Source organism: Symphalangus syndactylus, chromosome 5, assembly GCF_028878055.3.
Source record: "Symphalangus syndactylus isolate Jambi chromosome 5, NHGRI_mSymSyn1-v2.1_pri, whole genome shotgun sequence".
Classification (NCBI taxonomy): Eukaryota; Metazoa; Chordata; class Mammalia; order Primates; family Hylobatidae; genus Symphalangus; species Symphalangus syndactylus.
In genome coordinates this window covers 95,154,213-95,169,073 of record NC_072427.2, presented here as the reverse complement: position 1 = coordinate 95,169,073, position 14,861 = coordinate 95,154,213, and the positions used below count along the sequence as shown (strand labels likewise).

The 14,861-nt window shown below is 40.3% G+C and overlaps 1 protein-coding gene and 1 long non-coding RNA gene across 4 annotated transcripts in view; one reads left to right on the top strand and one right to left on the bottom strand.

Moving 5' to 3' along the window:
* Positions 1–14,861, bottom strand: part of RUNX1 (RUNX family transcription factor 1) — a 1,096,070-nt gene that overhangs the window by 270,292 nt on the left and 810,917 nt on the right. For all 3 annotated transcript variants that reach the window (XM_055279612.2, XM_055279615.2, XM_055279616.2), the window contains exon 4: positions 7,200–7,336. The gene's annotated coding sequence lies outside the window, so the exon portion shown is untranslated. The remainder of the gene's footprint in view (positions 1–7,199; positions 7,337–14,861) is intronic.
* LOC134736651 (uncharacterized) lies at positions 9–11,012 on the top strand. The gene is made up of 3 exons (XR_010120787.1): positions 9–156; positions 7,193–7,348; positions 7,497–11,012. It is a non-coding gene; the product is annotated as an uncharacterized lncRNA (long non-coding RNA).

The window sequence follows — 14,861 nt, the reverse complement described above, 5'->3', positions numbered from 1 at the left end:
GAAGGGATATGAGGTGAAAGGCAGATCAGAAATAAGCCCAGCTTGGAAGAAAGTGAGGATACCAACCTGGCAGAGAAAGAGGAGCTGATGAAGGAGACTAGAGAAGGACCCGTCTGGAAATACAGAACTTGGGCCAAGTAAAGGAGGACCTTGAAGGTCAGGCTGACAAATTTGATTTTATTCTGTGCATAATGGGGAGCCACCAAAATCCAGGAAAGTGAGGGGATGAAATCAGAACTTTTGGAAAATTGATCCAGTAGTGGCATCTATGATTATTTGATTAATCTATTGACTCTTGATAGCAGAGGTCTTGGCTATTTTTGCTCATTACTGTATCTCCAGCATCTATCACTGTGTTTGATACGCAGAAACTTTTTGATAAATGAATTAATGGATAAATGGATGGATGAGGCTTTATTAGGACTAGAGGCTGGGGAACCAGACGTTGTAGTATTCAGCTATGGAGTAACAAGCTCCTTAACTAAGGATGTGGGTAGCAGGAATGGAAAGCAGTGGGACTGTGATAGTTGACTGCATTAAGAGCCTCAGTTTTTTGGACCTCCTTGTAATCTTTCCCTTTGCCCTGTAACTGTGGTCTCATCCCACTCTGACCCTGAGCTTGGCCTTATGACTTGCTTTGGAACAGTCACAAAATTGATTGTAACCAGAGGCTTAAAATGGAAAAGTGCTTCCGCATCAGAATATGCTTGGGCTGGCTGGGCTGGTGTATGGGAAGGTGAGACACATGGAAGAGAGCCAGTCTTCCCAGCTGAGGCCATCCTAGACCAGCTGATAGCTAGCTGACCACTGGCCACTTCAGTGAGCTCCAGCCCAATGTAGAAGAACTGGCCAGCCAAACCCAGCCATGACCAGCAGATTGCCTTGCTTTCTCACAGAAACACGAGCAATAATACAGGATTGTTGTTTTAAGCCATAGAGTTTTTGGGTGGCTTGTAAGACTGAATTATTGTGGCAACAGTTCCTGCAGGAGAAGAGGTAGAGATTCTGAAAGCATCAGAATGGAGCTGCAGCTGTGGCTCTAAGACTGAGTCAGTTAATTTGCAAAGTGAAAGAGAATATAAAACTGAAGGTGGAGAATGAATAAAAGAAAGGAGTGGGAGGAGAAAGGAGCCAGGGGAAGGCTGACAAGTGAAGTAGGACAAAGATAAAGGGAGCATAGTGCAAGCCAAGGGAGGAAGAAGTGTCAAGGGAGGGAAGGGAAACAGAGTTAGATGCTGAAAAGAGAGAGGCATGAAAAACAAAGACTATGGAAAGGTCAACAGATTTGATAAGAAAGAGTTACTTGAGGTCTGTTCCTTCATGACACCTCATCAGACTAAACAGAAGGGTGACATCCAATTTTGCTGGCGTGCAGACAAGCAGTTCCTGCTCTGCTTGAATACAAAGTTAATATGAAGTTAATGATTACTCTTCTGATGTTGTTCGAATATATATGTTGATTATATGGCTTTTCTGTTTCAATTTAATTCAAAAATATTAATATAGCACGTAGTTGATAGAACAGAGATAAATTACATGTAAAGAAAGATTTTGAGTACTCCTTGTTGCTGCTTTTTTCTAAAATTTTTTTATTCTTATTTTTAGTTCAAATTTTATTTTAGGTATAGAGGGTACATGTGAAGATTTGTTACATGGGTGTGTTGTACCCAGGTAGTGAGCATAATACCTAATACGCAGTTTTTCAACCCACAGACCACCTCCTTTCCCTCTCTAGTAGTCTGCAGTATCTATTATTCCCAAGTTTATGTCCATGTGTGCCCAGCATTAAGCTTCCATTTGTAAGCAAGAACATGTGGTATTTAGTTTTCTGTTCCTGCATTAATTCACTTAGCATTATGGCCTCTAGCTCTATCCATGTTGCTATAAAGGACGTGATTTCATTCATTTATGGCTGTGTACTATTCCATGGTGTATGCGTACCATAGATTCTTTATCCAGTCTACCATTGATGGGCACCTAGGTTGATTCCATGTCTTTGCTGTTGTGAAAAGTGCAGCGATGAACATATGAGTGCATGTGTTTTTCGGGTATAATGATAGTAGCTCTGTTTCAAGTTCTTTGAGAAATCTCCAAACTGCTTTCCACAGTGGCTGACCTAACTTGCATTCCTATCAATAGTTTATAAGCATTCTCTTTTTCCCACAGCCTCGCCAACATCTGTTGTTTTTTGACTTTTTAATAATAACCACTCTGACTAGCGTGAGATGGTATCTCATTGTGGTTTTGATTTGCATTTCTCTGATGATTAGTTATGGTGAGCAATTTTTTTACATGTTTCTTGGCCACAGATATGTCTTCTTTTGAGTAGTGTCTGTTTATGTCCTTTGCCCACTTTTTAATTGGTTGTTTTTTGATTGTTGATTTGTTTAATTTCCTTATAGATTCTGGGTATTAGACTTTTGTCAGATGCACAGTTTGCAAATAATTTCTCCCATTCTGCAGGTTGTGTGTTTAATCTGTTGATAGTTTCTTTTGCTGTGCAGAAGCTCTTTAGTTTAATTAGGACACACTTGTCAATTTTTTTTTGTTTCAATTGCTTTTGGGGACTTAGCCAAAAATTCTATGCCAAGACCAATGCTGAGAAGGGTGTTTCTTAGGTTTTCTTCTAGGATTTTTATAGTTCAATATCTTACATTTAAATCTTTACCCCATCTTGAGTTAGTTTTTGTATATGGTGAGAGCTAAAGGTCCAGTTTCATTCTTCTGCATATGGCTAGCCAGAAATCCCAGCATCATTCATTGAATAGGGAGTCCTTCCCCATTGCTTACTTCTGTTGGCTTTGTCAAGTATCAGATGGTTGCAAGTGTGCAGCTTTACTTCTGAGTTTTCTATTCTGTTCCATTGGTCTACATGTCTGTTTTTGTACCAGTACCATGATGTTTTGGTTACTATAGCCTTATACTGAAGGCTATACCCAACTTGAAGTTGGATAGTGTGATGTCTCTGGCTTTCTTCTTTTTCCTTAGGATTGCTTTGGTTATTTGGGCTCCTTTATGGTTCTATATAAATTTTAGAATAGTTTTCTCTAATTCTGTGAAGAATGACATTGGTAGTTCGATAGGAATAGTATTGTAAATTTCTTTGGGCAATATGGCCATTTTAACAATATTGACTCTTCCAGCCCATGAGCATGGAACGTTTTTCCATTTATTTGTGTCATCTCTGATTTGTTTTCAGTGGTATTTTGAAGTTCTCCTAGTACAGATCTTTAACCTCCTTGGTTAGCTGTATTCCTAGGTGTTTCATTTCCTTTGTGGCTATTGCACATGGGATTGTGTTCCTGATTTTACTGTTAGCCTGGACATTATTGATGTATAGATATGCTACTGATTTTTGCACACTGGTTTTGTATCCTAAAACCTTACTAAAATTGTCTATCAGTTAGTAGTCTTTTGGCAGAGTCTTCAAGGTTTCTCTATATAAAATCATATGAGAGATAGTTTTTCTTCTTCTTTTCCTATTTGGATGCCTTCTTTCTTTTGCCTGATTGCTTTGGCTAGGACTTCCAACAGCTAGATTTTGAAAGCATGTTCGAGATGGGCTGTTGTGGGGTAAATAGGGATGATCCTTCAAAAAGAAGGACAGTTCACAGCAGCTGTAGGTGATGAGTCTTGGGAGGATGCTGTGGCCACTTGTGCTATTAAGATATGATGAATATGGAATAACAGAGTGAGGTGTCCAGGGATTTCCAAAGAGTGTTCAAGAACTATTTGGACACCTGATCCTCAGGGAAGATATAAAAAGGTCAAGAGTGGGCACTGAAGAAGGAAGTCTTTGAAGAGAGTGATTGAAATGTAACTGATCCACTTGTCTTCTCCGACCTCAGTGACCAAAGCATAGAGGGGAGCCTGTCTGTCACATGAAATCTAGCAAGAGGGGCTTGAATCAGATCATGCAAGGAGCATGTGTCCATCAGCTGAGGCCTGACTCATCCCCTGGGAGAGTGGTAGTGGCCTCTTGTAAAGTAGGATAGACAGGGATAGCGTTAGGAACTTCCCACATGCCCCTTTAGGAATTCTCGAATATGGAATCCCTAAACGAGATGTTGGCTAGGCATTGTTTTAAAAGGGATTTTGCCTAAGAAGGTGGACTTTTCAGGCAAGGAGATTTTAGCCCAAAGAGGTTATGATATAGACCACTGGGAGCAGCAGCCAAGAAGGAAGGGAGGAGGGGTCGACAGCCTAGAGAGGGTACAGCTTCTGTATGGGCAGTTTCAGCAGAAGGACCCTAATGGGAGTGCCAATCAACGTGGAACCCATGAGCGTACACAGGGCAGAAGCAATTGGCAATAAACATCTATGAGGCCCAGAGAGAGCCGAGCCATCTGATACTAGCAGCAGACAAGCAGCCTCCCCATCCTCCTCCCTGTCTCCCTTCACCCTCCCCAGCATGGCAGTGTGAGATGTCTTGGTTAGCAAGGAGTAAGGGTGGGTGGAGGAATCTAGGTTGCTGGAAGAAAGGAGCTTGGCCACATGCCATTAACCCAACCAAGCAGTCATCCCAGTAGGCTGCAACTGTGGCTATGGGAGTCAAAACAAGTTTTCAGTTTTGATGATTTGAGATTCTGTGATTTAGAGTGACCATAGGACTTTTCTTATCTAAGTGAGAGGCAGAGAAAGGATCGCCCACATTGAATATATTTAAAAGAATAGTGGAAGACAAAAATCAAGTGAGTTTTCAAAAAGTGGAAACAACACAATGTGTCCATTGAGTCGAACGGATGAATGGATAGAAAAAATGTGGCGTGTGTGTAAAGTGAAATATTACTCTGCCCTAAGAAGAAGTGAAATTGTGATGTGCGCTACAACACAGGCGGACCTTAAAAGCATTATATTTAGTGAAATCATCCAGACACAGAAGGACAAATACTGTATGATTCTACTTACATAAGGTAGCCAAAATAGACAAATTCATAGAGACAGAAGGTGGAATAGAGGCTACCAGGGGCTGACAGGATGAGGGAAAGGCAAACCATTGTTGGATAAGCATAGAATTTCAGATTGGAAAGATAAAATTCTGGAGATGGATAGCAGTGACAGTCGCTTAACAAAGTGAATGTAATTAATGGCACAGAATTGCACACTAATGAATAGTTAAAATGATAAATATTATGTATATTTTACCACAACAAAAAAATTAAGTGGCTTTTATGATTAGAATTCTTTGTGTTTAAAATAACTGTTTATATCCATGATGAGACTCTTATATAATGGTCTACATAATAGTCTGTACATCTTCTGGGTGAGTAGCAGTGGATTTATTTATTAATTATTATTCATCCCCTTCCCCTTATCAATGCTGGGTTGGACAGTTGGATATAGATATGGCCAAGATCTGGCTCTTGGCTTTAGGTAATTGGGTTAGTGTAGTCTATCTTTTGTCGTGAGACCCTCAAGAAGGCTTGTTTAATTCAGTGTGCAACACAGTTAATATAATACTTCTTAACGCATTGGCATTACTAAATCTTTATTATTTTTATGATAATTAGAGGAAGCAATTAGAAGACTGTCCAGCAAAATGATTCTTCAGAAAGTTTCTGATTTAGCTGCATTCTCCGTGGCACTCTATACCTGTTGTCTACTTATAGAGGAACGTAGAGTTGTGTCTTAACTGAGAAAAATAAAACTTAAAATCATTTTTTTCTAGAATATAAATTACTATTATTAGGGTTGACTGCAAAAACTCTACAGACCCACAAACTCAGACGCATACATAAACACATACATGCACAAACACACATACATACACACAAACGCAAACACACACAAATACACATACACAAACACAAACACACACACACACGTACACACACACACACACACGCTTTAGTCCAGGATATTGATTTCACTTTAAACTCTGGCCTCACTTGGCACGAATGTTTGGGCAAGCCCTAACATATTATCTTTGGGTATTCCCTGTTCCTGTAGTTAGTCAACCACACAGAGGGCAGATCTAGAGGAGATAACTGATTTAATGATAAGTTAAATGATTAATCCTTTTTCTGCAGCATCTTAATATGCAGAGATTATCTTGTCTGATGCCTGAGTTATAAATATATTGCCACTCGTATTTAGTCCCACACACCACCTATCTTTTCCTTGAATCTACTCAAGTGTTCAACAACAGCCTTCTAGGTTTCTGTCTCCCAGGTAATTCAGATGAAACCAGGAAATCATGCTGATAAAATAGTTTCATCCTGCTTGGAATTGTGTGGCTCACAGTGCACCCTTTTCAGAGAAGCTAAAGGAAATTCAAAATAAGAGATGGAGTCATGACTTGGAGATGACAACTATGTCTCTCTCTGTGTTCTGCTGTATTCAGGACAGTGTGGATCATGGACTAACTAGGACCTGCTTCTGAAGGTAGTGAGAAGCAGACTCAACCATGAATTCTGTTAGAGTCAGAACCCTTCACCTATTAATATATACAACATACACACTTTTTAACTCCAAGACTTCCATTTTTATTCCTATCACTTATCCAATCTAGGGAGCTTTAGCTTACCCTCTCTTTTTGAGTGGACTGGAAACATTTGGAACAATCAGGTGATTCCACTGTACTTCAAACCCTCACCTTAATGGAGAAACATATTTTTGGCCCATCGCTTCCTTTGAATTTCAAGTTTATCCCTACCAAGGACATATTTCTCTGATGTACTGAGGGTAGGCTTGCCAGACTTAGCAAAACAAAACAAAAGAAAACAGAAAAACAAACAAAAAAAAGCATGTATTGTTAACTCTGAAGTTTTGAGAAACAATGAATGAGTTTTTAGCATGTCCCAAATACAGCATGGGATACGGGTATAGTAAAGAATTATTCATTGCTTGTTTGTAATTCAAATTTAACTGGGCAAATTTAATTCATTTACTTTAACTCATTTAACCTGGCAATCCCTGTTGACAGCCAAGATGTGAGATATGCATGTGGACACATATCACCTAAGAAACAGAAAGCTTTGGGGGTTTATTTAAACATCCAGGAGAAGATAATAGAGTACGCCATTGAACTTCAATCACTGCAGGCTGCTGTGGATTTTTCTTTTTCCTTTTTTCTTGCATCCTTTTCAAGGACCTGGAGAAGTGTTAAATACCAGGCTCACCCTGCTAATGGTTTGCCCACCAGTAAGAAACAATGGCAAAAGGGATCATTTACCTTCTTTTCTCCATGCAGGACTCACCTGCTTTTGGGTCCAGGTGAACTCGCTGTGGTATTGTTCTTCTCTGCTCCGTTTCCAAAGGAGAGCCCAGGCGCATTAATTGCTGGGTGGCAGCTACACTAAATGCAAGCGGACGACAGCTGGGTGCCAGGCTCGCTCTGCAAGAGAAGGTTTGGGTTTCCATTGTAGTCCGCGTCATAATCCGCACCCTTCCATCTGCAGTAACTGTTGTTTTAGGTCTCAAGTAATTGGCTGGAGCTGAAAACATAAACACCTCCACGCGCTTGCCCTTATCATTTTCTTTTTATGTTGGTTTAGGAAATACACCCGAGAGACCAAATGCATACAATGAATCCAGCAATTACCAACCACCATGGACAGGCAGCAAACGCTCAAACAACAAAACACCCAAGGATGGGCGGCTGCCGGCTTCTGACTTCCTTCATGGGGATGGGAGTCCCAGATCTGGGTCTAGGACTCCCTCCCACTTCTGTCCTGGGACAGCTGATTTCAATACTGCCAAAGACGTGGAACTTTTCTTAAGAAGGTTCTCTCCTGATTTATTTTGAGTAAACAACTGATACAGGTTATGTATAGTGCTGGGAAAACTAGTGCAGAGAAAGAGGAGGGACATAACTAGTTTTGTTGTCATCTGTGAAACATTTAATTGCAAAATTGTTGAAAGGAAAATTAGACCTCTCTCTCTTCCCCCCCACCCCCCCCCCGCCCAAGTATGGCTTTGGCAGAAAAATCCCAAAGGAACATTAGAAAGTGGAGATTAAGGGTGAAGATAGGGAGAGACATTCAAAAACACACCACCATTTCATACCTTTGGGGCTGAGTTCTTCAGTCATTCAACAAGCATTTCTTGACCACATTCTATGTATTGGACACCGTTTTACTGAGCAAGACAATTTAGAATGAGGTTGTGGACATGAACTTAGAGCTACCTGGGCTTATAATCCCAGTTCAGCCACCTACTAGCTATGTGTCCTTGAGCCATCTACCTAATCTATCTGTGCCTCCTTTCTCTCACTTGTTGAATGGAAATAATACCATTAAGTCCTTCACAAGGTCTCGGTGAAATGGAAATAATAATATTCCTTACCCCATAGGGTCATTGTGAGGATTAAATTGGTTAATGCCTGTGAAGCACTTAGAAAAATTCTTGGTACATATTAACTACCAAGTACATATTAGCTCTTATTTGGTGGTGATGTTGTGTTGCTGTTTAACATGAATGAATGTGCCATGTGACATTTTGCGTAAATGATGATGAAAGGGAAGAAACATTACCCCAAACCTATTAGTGAAAGACTGGGTAGACATGATTTTTATTCATGCTCCCTCCTGCAGATAGTAAATTACTTAGGAAGTTGTTTTTGTCACTTTCTACTTTGATCCCCAAACATCAAGAACATGGTTTCTTTAAATAATTCTTTAAAAATTGTTAGAACAACAATGATATGGGCTATCTATAGGAACATGTAGGAAGCGTGTTTACCATCACCTAACTGAAAATTAGAATGATCATCTTGGGTATGTTAAATTGAATTAAGTTTGGCCTAAAGCTGCCTCCATCCATATTTTAAGGTTGGCCTAACAGTTTCTCCATGCGTAGCGAACTGTAACCTAACTTGATGGTTAAACAGACAGTAGCCTACGATTGTAACAAGTAGCCAAGTCTCAGCCAATCTGAGTGGCTGAGTTTCAGCCAATCATGGGGACCAACTGTTCAACCTGTGTTCCTAGAAGGTGACCACTGAGCTGTCACCAATTCAGCTGTTTCTGTACCCACTTCCATTCTGTGTATGTCACTTTTTTTTTTCTGTCTGTAAATATTATCCATGCAGCAGTCCTGGGGTTGCTCTGAATCTATTCTGGTTTGGGGGCGGGGCGGGGGGGTGCGTGCTGCCTGATTCATGAGTCGTTCTTTGTTCCTACATTCTGTTAAATTGAACTTGTCTAAAGTTTTTCTTTGAACAGGTAGTGGGACTGAGCTACTATTCAAAATATTCTCTGTGCCCCACTGTGGCTCGCCATCATACCTTCTGTATCTTTTGCTTATCTTCCTGTCATGAGACTAGCAATGTCTTGACACCACTCACCTGAAGCCGGCAATCAACCAACTGAGGAAGACATCAATCTCTGTGATTGTAAACTACTGAGATCGGGTAGTTTGTGGCCTTAACCTAGCCCATCCTGACTGATACAGCGACCCCAACCAATGACCACCTAACCCATTGTTTTATCTTTATTTGATGCCAGTATTGCTTTTTTGCTAGTTGGTTATTACAGGAAGAGTAGATGTTCATGTATTAAAAAGTAAGGTTTGGCCAGGTGCGGTGGATCAAGCCTGTAATCCCAGCACTTTGGGAGGCTGAGCCAGGCGGATCACGAGGTCAGGAGTTCAAGATCAGCCTGGCCAACGTGGTGAAACCCTGTCTCTACTAAAAATACAAAAATTAGCTGGGTGTGGTGGCGCACACCTGTAATCCTAGCTACTCAGCAGGCTGAGGCAGGAGGATTGCTTGAACCCGGGAGGCAGAGGTTGCAGTGAGCTGAGATAGCACCACCACACTCCAGCCAGGGTGACAGAGTGAGAGTCTGTCTCAGAAAAAAAAAAAAAAAAGTACAGCTTACATCCCAAATAATTTTTGTTTCCTTAGTAAATTACTATGGATCCACTACCCATGCATTCATCTAGGTTCACCATCCTTTTACTTATTCACTTATTTAACAGACCTTCTGTTAGTAACTAGTTTATACTGGATTTGGGTCTTGGTTCTGGGGGAAGCAGGTAGGTGGTTCAGAAATGCGAAAAACAGGGTTCCTGTCCCCAGCATGTTTATCAAGAATGCAAAAATCTGTTTTAGGACACATAAAGTTCTAGACACTTATTTACTGGGCAAAGTAAAATTGTGTCCTACTTGTACCACTCTGTTTAAACTTCAAGCCCTTCCCCCTAGCTACCAATATTTTATGAGTTAGCATTGACTTAGTGGTTACTCTAATTTGTAGTCTTCATAAGGGTTAAAATGTAAATCAGATCTTTTGCACCTTGACTTTCCAGGCTAAACATGTGTATTTATTTAAATTAATCTCTCATTGACTGTCCTCACTATCTTCATAATGTTAGTTGCCCCTTATTTGGCTATTTAAACCTCAGCAGTTGTTTTCTCTTTGGGGCAGATATCTAGCTTAAGCAAATCTCTCCAGATTTTGACACCCTGTGACTTTTTTGGTGAGTTTTCGCTGTAATTTTTTTATTTTTTCAAGAAATATCCAGATGATAAACACTGTAAATATATTTTTGATTTATGTCCATTTCTGGCCAGAATTTTCTAGATAATAACTTCAGTCTTCTGTTATTTTTCCCCTTGTCATTCACTCATGCTTGAGATTTTATATGCACTGGGGTCTGGGATAAGGGAGTAAAATTTACTTAACTTTGAGCACGTTATCACTTTTTCCAGCATCTTGGGTATATTACATATCTTATTAATTGCCAAATGACTCCTCTTTTAATAAGTTCTCAAATCTTTTAGTAGATCTAAGCTCTTAAACAAATAAACCCAATATTTCTTGTAGACATGGACAAATGAAGTTTTGCATTTCAACCAAAGTAAGAGAATAGTCTTTAAAACAGATACAAAATAATAATAACAGGAAATGTTTTCTCTTCCTCTAGTGATCATATTTTCACTTGGAAAGATTTTGTATATGAAAAGGAAAATAATAATCTTACTTATTTTTATAAGTTATCAAAGATAACTTATAAAATACTGCTGTTTTAAAAAAGAAAATTAAAAATTAATAAAAGATAGAAAAATATTTAATGTTGATGTCTTCAACTATGAAATGTATTAAGAGTTTGCTAATTATATATTAGCTGCCATAGATTGACTCTGTTGCTAAGCACCCTACATGGATTACCTGATTTAATTTTCATAACCCCATTTTCATCCTCCTTCTCATTGCAGATGAGAAAACCATAGCACAGAGAGGCCAGATAGGCCAGGTGCGGTGGCTCACGCCTGTAACCCCAGCACTTTGGGAGGCCGAGGTGGGTGGATCACCTGAGGTTAGGAGTTCGAGACCATCCTGGCCAACATGGTGAAATCCCGTCTCTACTAAAAATACAAAAATCAGCCAGGTGTGGTGGCACGCACCTGTAATCCTGGCTACTCGGGAGGCTGAGACAGGAGAACTGGCTTGAACCCAGGAGGCGGAGGTTGCAGTGAACCGATATTGCGCCACTGCACTCCAGCCTGGGTGACAGAACGAGACTCTGTCTCAAAAAAAAAAAAAAAAAAAAAAAGATGGGAGATAATTTCCAAGTCCACATAGATAGAAAGTGTGGGAGCCATGGCTTCAAACCTAGGCAGGCTGGCTCCAAATTTTGCACAAGTCACCATGTCCTAATAGTGCCCAAGCTATTCTTTACCTTTCCTTTTTGTTTTTATTCTTAATCCAAGAGTCAATCAGGAAAGAAGAGATTTGTTTCAATAGGAATTCAAATTTCACATGCTTTGTAGATGAACACAAGGATCATTTGCTTCAGATTAATAGAAATATTTTCTCTAAAGTTCAGAGGGTTTGTAGGAGGTGGCTTCCAAATTTTCTTGTCTTTCTTGTCTCCATGATTTACATTGTTTATAAGGTGTTCAATTATACTACAAAGGGGCCATACATTTCTTTTGGAGATTTAAAATTATTGTGGAGGGATAATATAAGTTGACCATGTCCAGGCCTACTTTTGTTCATGTCTTTATAAAAATCAGAATACAGTTAGGTTATTTTAGATTTTATTCAATGAGAGAGGGTGTGAGTTAGCAGTTCTAGATTGTGCAGTAATTCAAAATGATCAATAAATCTTTCCTTTCTCAAAATACTCTGAGCACTTTTTATCACTCATGAAATTAATATTGTGTACCACCCGAGACTATATAGCTATAGTCTTATCTTCCCTGACAGATTGTAAAATTTGGAGGTTAAAGGGGATATCTAATTCATTGCTCTGGTGCCTTTCAAAATTGGAAAGCTGTGGGAGCCCATCATGTTTTTGTTGAAGTGGTGTATCAGTTATCTATTGCTACAATCATGCTGCAGAACAAACATCCCAAAAACCTGCGTGCATTCAACAATGAATGTTTATCATTGTTCACACCTTATGCCTCAGCTGGGCAAATTTTCTGGTCTCAGCAGAGCTCACTCATGCATCTGTGGTCAGCTGAAGGTGGGTGAGCAGTTCTGTTGATATTGGCTGGGCTCTCTCACATGCTGGGGCCAGCTAGCTTAGGACAGCCTCAGCTAGGACACCTGGACTAACCTCCATGTGGTCTCTCATCCTCCAGGATGCTAGCACAGTCAGGTACACATGGAAGTGACAGAGAAAGTAAGCAGAAATGTGTACAGCCTCTGCAGGTCTTAAAGCTTGGAACTGGCACATTGCTATGTCAACTACATCCTATTGGCCAAAGCAAGTCATAAGGCCAGCCCTGATTCAAAGGGTGGGAAATAGACTTTGTCTCTTAACTGGAAGAGATTCAAACTCACATTACAAAGGGTGTGTGTACAAGGAGGGCTGAAGAGTTGGGGTTAATTTTGGAATCAACCTGCCACAAGTAGAATAAATAAATAATGACGACCAAACCTCACCGGGTGGCCTTAGATGATCCCTCATTTCCTTACTGTAGGCACGAGAAGTGCCGTTGTGGAGTGGAAAGTAGGAGGGGCTGGCATTGGTTGGCTTAGAGTTCCCACTGTTTTCACGGCTGCCTGACCATGAAGCAGTCATGTCATGTCCTTAATCACAACTTCTCACCTCCCTAGGATGGTCATGAGAATTCAATGGGACAATGCACATTGAATTGCTTTGTAAATCATAAAAAAGCATCTGTGAACTATCACTGCTGTTATTTCATTTGAGTCTGGGGAGCCTGCCTGCAATTCCACTAATTTGACAGATTCTGAATAGCATCCGCAGAGAATGTGTAAATCCCAATGAAAAACATTTCTTTCACTCCACTCTGAGATTGGGTCTGAAAATTGCATCCCGAGAGTCAGAGAAGATTGTACATAGTGGTGCAGGACTGCAAGACATCACAGAAGCCTGTTGTAAATATGAAGAGGTTTTAAATGTGCTGCTGTGACACCACCTTTTGAAAGAACAGACATTCCCGCTCTAGGTGACTCCTATACCAGAGGAAGGTGGCACACTGAAAATCTGGATTTCTGCATTTACTTCTGCTTGAAGGATTAACATGCTCTTAAAGTAAATATAGTCCCAGGTTCTCCTCTTCCAGGTTTTGTGACGTCACAGTGCTTTGGGGCCTTCCCCCTTTATGCTGCCTGGGCTGCTTTCCCTGCCCTGTGGAAGCGAGAAATAGGCTCCTATGACATTGAAAAGAGTGCAATCTGGAGTACTCGAATGGACGCATTTTCCCACTCTTGTGGTGCTCTGTGATTAAAATGGAGATGTCCTTTGCATAAATGGCTTGTAAAGAGTTTCTTGCAAACTCCAGTGGTATGGCTCTGCTTATGAGTCAAATGTAAATGCAAATATTTAACGCATTGTGAGAAATAACATTTAGGAAAAAAGAGACCCACATAATTAAATATGTGTAGGAGACAGCCCACACTGTTTGACCATGTATACTATTAGTCATCAACTGATGCCTCTGAGACAGATCTGTGGGCATTTACTATGCCCACGAACATGTGGGATCTAAAATTAAAAGACCTAGCCAGGACAAGAAAGACATCAGAGAGAATTTGTTGCTTCAGATTTTATTCTTTAAAAGATTTATCATTGCAAGTATAAATCCAAACTCAAAATTACCTTCAATGCCATTGCACATTGTATGTACACAAATGGGATACTCAGACCAACATAGGTCTTTCTTGGTGCTAAGAACCCACATGCTATATGAAACTCTGCGTGGCATTCATTTAAAACCAAACCCTCACCAGGTGCATATATATTGGGATACAGACTCATACCTGTAATCCCAATACTTTGGGAAATCAAGGAGGGAGAATTGCTTGAGCCAGGAGTTGGAGACCAATCTGGGCAATAAAGTGAGCCCCTCACCTCTACAAAAACATTTAAAATTTAGCTTGGCATGATGGTGTGTACCTGTGGTCCTAGGTAGTTGGGAGGCTAAGGCAGGAGGATTGTTTGAGCCCAGGAGGTGGAGACTGCAGTGAGCTGATTATACCAGCTGCACTCTACCTGGGTGAGACAGTGAGACTCTCTCTCTCTCTCTCTCTTTTCTCTCCCTCTATGTATGTATGAATAAAATTCCTATATATTTATAAATTCATATGACTAGAATTCTGTGTGTGTGTGTGTGTGTGTATATATATATATATATATATATATATATATATATATATATGTGAATAAAAACATAAAAACTAAAACTCCAGGCGAGGATTGTGCTGATTCTGCACATGCAACTGTTAATCCTTTGAAATGGTGCTGTTTCACTTGCCCTGCCTTAAGTCAGCTGGAAAAAATGGTTGGCTTTTGCTTTTCTAATTTGCAAGCCACATACCTTTTTCCTGGCTCTGCACGCTGTCTCATCTTGCTTAGGAAAGGGGCTAGAGATTAGAAGTTGGCCTTGGAGGGGCAGGCCTTTCCTCTTGACCGACTTGGGTGCCATCAGGCTATCAGAG